Source organism: Harpia harpyja, chromosome 8 (assembly GCF_026419915.1).
Source record: "Harpia harpyja isolate bHarHar1 chromosome 8, bHarHar1 primary haplotype, whole genome shotgun sequence".
Classification (NCBI taxonomy): domain Eukaryota; kingdom Metazoa; phylum Chordata; class Aves; order Accipitriformes; family Accipitridae; genus Harpia; species Harpia harpyja.
The window spans coordinates 12,072,491-12,076,674 of record NC_068947.1 but is presented as its reverse complement, the minus strand read 5'-3'; positions in this window follow the sequence as shown (position 1 = coordinate 12,076,674).

Genomic DNA, 4,184 nt, shown 5'->3' with positions numbered 1-4,184 from the left:
CCCAGGCCATAAAGCCACCGCTCTGCCCCTCCCGGACACCCGGGCTGCCTGCAGTGCCTGCAAAGCCCAGCTGACTCACAGCAGCCAGGCAAGCAGCCAGCAGGCTGTTATGGCTGGGTCCTGATTATCTAATTAATTTGTGGCTCGACATGTGAGCCCAAGGGCAGCCTTAATTACCATTTCTGCCATCCTTCTTCCGCTCGCTAGCTCTTTTCACCCACTTGGCAGGAGCTTCTTTGAAGCAGGACGGCAGCACTACCTGAGGTCAGCACCGTGCTTTCCCGGTTGTTTCCCCACCGGCTGGGCGGACGGGGCTCTGGTTTTCTCCCTGAGTGTTGGGCTGTTCCTGAAACACAGAAATACACCACACCATTGTTCTGGCAAAAGCAGAGGACTGAAATGGCCCACGGCACACGGCGGAGCTTTCTTCTCAGCTAGAAGCCCTAGGATATCTCCAAAGATGGAGGTCAACAACCTTGTGTCTCCACCTGGCCCCGCAACCGAAGCTCGAAGCAGGATGGCAGGCAGGGGACACCGGGCCACCTCCACATCAGGCGCTGAGCTGCCTTTTCTCCTCCAGAGACACTGACCCCAGACTCACAAAGCAGTGAGAGACCATGAAGGATGCAGGGCAGTCATGCCAAAACAGCTTGGACCCAGCAGCTGACAAAAAAATCTCTCAGCAAACTTTGCCTCCCAGTGCTCTTCCCCCCCCGCCCCCAAACCCGTTGCTTCTTGGGAGGGATTAAAGGAAAAAAAAAAATGTTCATTTCCTTGCAAGCCAGGATTTGTGTCGGCCTTGAGTGTATCTCCCCAAGCAAATCCTTGTTTACCTGATGAATTAACTGGGAAGGAGCAAAAGTCACTTGTGGGTAAAGAAGAGATAAGCCACAGTGTATCAGAAGCAGTTATCATGCTTTCACAACTGAGGTCACTGGTTACCAACCAAAATGTTGGCAAACTAGATTTTACGAGTATTTTTTTTACTTTTTGTTTTTCTGGTGATCCCCATCTCGACCATTTTGGAAAGAGAGGAGAGGCAGGGGGCTGAAATTATTAGGGCTGCTTTTGCATGTCTTTTCCCTCTTTGCCGGCACACGGTTCCCTGCCCCGCTGGGTGCCAGCCCCAGGGGAGGTCGGCATCGGCTGCGGGACCCCGTGCGAGCCCCCTCTTCCCTCCAGCCCCGGCTGCTGCTTGTGCCCCATCTTTCCCCGTGGGGCAGCTCGGCGGAGCTGCAGGAGCGACATCAAGCTGCGGGGATGGCCGGAGAGGGCCTGGCCCCAGAGCCGCTTCACGTTTCAGCCGAGCACAAGGGGAGCCAGCACCACGCGTCCGGCTGCGGGGACAGCCGCCTGCGAGCCCTGGGTGAGGGCGGGCGACCTCCCCGGGGGGCTCAGGAGCAACCTGATGCCCCTCGGGCACACGCCTGGGAACGGCAGCATCCGAGCACCTCCCTTGCCACCGCCGAGCAGTGCCAGAGGCCCCAGTGTCACCCCTGCCAGGAGCCACCAGCCTGGCCCTAAAGCCAAGGGTTGGAGGCAGCATGCCCTGCTGAGGTGGCCGGCGCAGGAGGACTTCACAGAAGGAAGAGCATTACTGGCTTTCCACCTTCTAAAATAAGGTCGCTTTCTGCTCGTTGTGTTCAGTTCCCTTAACAACTCATATAAAAAAAGAGCAAGAATGGGGCTTTCATTTGTTCACTCACCCAAAGTGGATACAGGCGTATTTTCTAGATGCCCAGAGAACAAAGAAACAAGACCTGGCCCTCGACTAGGTCAACATCTACATTCCTCTCTGCTGGAGGATTTCTCACGTATCTCCTTAAGGCTGGTTAATTCCTGGCATGGTGCTGCAGGACTGCACAGATGTCCCTCCAGTTACGAATCACTCTAAAATCTCTGCATCGCTGTGCCCAGGGTCTGGATTCATATTTAAATTAAGATATGTCTAAAAACACTGTGGTTCTGAAGGTTACCTTAAAAATTGCCTGAAGTGTAGGAACCCCAATACCATCTATGCGAGATGGCAGATGACCTGTAATGGTACCACAGGATGGGAAGAATCTGACCTTCCTGTACCTTCCAGAGGCCTCGAGACGACACCAGCGAGCTGCTCCGCTGCTGACGGTCTCAGCAGCCACATCCCATGAACACGCAGGCTGGGTGGGCGGTGTGGGCAGAAAGAGGCATGGGGCCAGCGGACAGTCTGACTACAGCCAAGGATGGCTGAGAGGAGTAATGCCCAGTGCAAACATGTCCCCACACTGCCTCCAGTGCAGTTTTAAGTCACCTTATATCACAAAGTGAAGATACATCCTCTCTTAATTAGAACAACTCTTACTTATGTCCCAATACTCCTCCTAAGCCCTGCCTGAAGCTTCAGCTATCGTCTGATCAGCCATCAAATACATCTGACCTATTGTAGGTGTCCTGCAACGGCCCCGTTACTCTCTTCTAAATAGCGAAGCTTGAGACAGCACAAGACTGGACAAAGGATAAATGGAAATATCCACTGGAGCTGGGAGGCAAGCCAAGAGACCCAGCATGCTAACACACAATTCTGCAGCTGCTGCCATTTACTGAAAATATATAACAAAGAGCATAGGCTAATGTTTATGGAGTACTTTGCAGGTAGGAGACTGCAATTATGAGGTTATCAGACTGCACTGACAACTTCAAAAGGAAGAAAATCAGGACACTCATTAAGTAGACTGAGGGAAAATAAGATGAACTCAGCAGGGCAGAGAGAGTTATATGTGAACTTGCCCCATTCAAAACAAAATGCCATTTTATTGCTTTATTTTAAAGAAATGGTATTGCTGTCACTGAGCAAGGCAAATGCAACATCAGTTTAACAGAATCACAGAGTGACCCAGGCTGGAAGGGACCTCAGGGGGTCCCCAGTCCAGCCTCCTGCTCAAAGCTGGGTCAGCACTAAGTTCAGACCAGGTTGCTCAGGGCTTTGTCCTCCTGGGTCTTGAAACCCTCCAAGGATTGAGACTGGCAACCCGCTCCACCGCCCAACTGACCTTGTAGCATAAAGCCAGAACCTCCCCGTTTTTCAGATTTATTCAGATCTTGCTGAAAGCACAGACACTCCCCGGAGCAGAGTCAACCTTTGAACAGGCTGAGAAGCAGAGGCTACCAGATTCCTCCTCTTTTCAAGCCTCTCCACGTCAACAAAGTTATCTGGTTAGTAGGCACGGCTCCCATGCAGTCTGCCATTAGAAAAGCAGCACGTTCAGTAATAGATAAGCCATACTTACCACCCTCAGTGTATCAGCTGAGTGCCTTTGCTGCACTCCAGCGCTGAGCTTATATGTGCCCGGTGGCAGGGGACACCAATGAGTGGCGGTAAGCGCTCTGCGGAGGGACGCTGATTGGGTCCTGCCCCACACCTAATTATGCCCAGCACCTGATTGCTCTCTGAGTGTAAATGATTGGGGTATAAAAAAGAGATAAGCAAGTCATTGTTCATTTTAATTCATACTTATCTTCAGAAGTGCTCTCAAGCCGCCCCCCAGCAATTTTGTGGTGGTTTTAGAATTTTGTTTCTGATCTGATTTCATGTCTTGTACTTAACCTGCTGCTTAAACCCGGCTCGTCTGTGTCAGCATGTGCCTTGCTGGATCAGGCATAAGCAATGACAGAAATGACATATTACATTAGGTGCTGTCTGATATGGACTCTCTGTGTCCACTGGGAACCCAGGGTTAGTCTCCGCACCACCTCCAGCCCTAAACCTCTTTCTTCCTCATGCTAGCTCCCGCTCCTCATGCAACTGCTTTACTATTAAATCAGCTGAAAGCAGCAAACACCTTCTGCTCCACGGTGATTCCCAAATGCTGGCTGGGCAATTAGGAAATTATCTGGGTGCAGATTTACTGGAAGAAGGAAAGCCCACAGAAATTTCAGTCCCTCCTTTCCCTGCTCCTTCCCACGGCTGGGGCAGTGCATGGAGCCATCGGGCCCAGACTGGGGCCATGCTCCCCAAAAACAGTCGCGAAGGAGACTTCACTGCTATTGAGATGATCTGGCGAGAATAAGGCTTATTGGAATGGTTATTTGGGAATTAAACCTTTCAAAGATGCGACTGCTGTAGGTATTAGCACAGGAATGACATTACCTTTGGTCTTTTTGCAATAAATGAACTCTCTGGAAAACATTGCCAGAGGTAATCCATT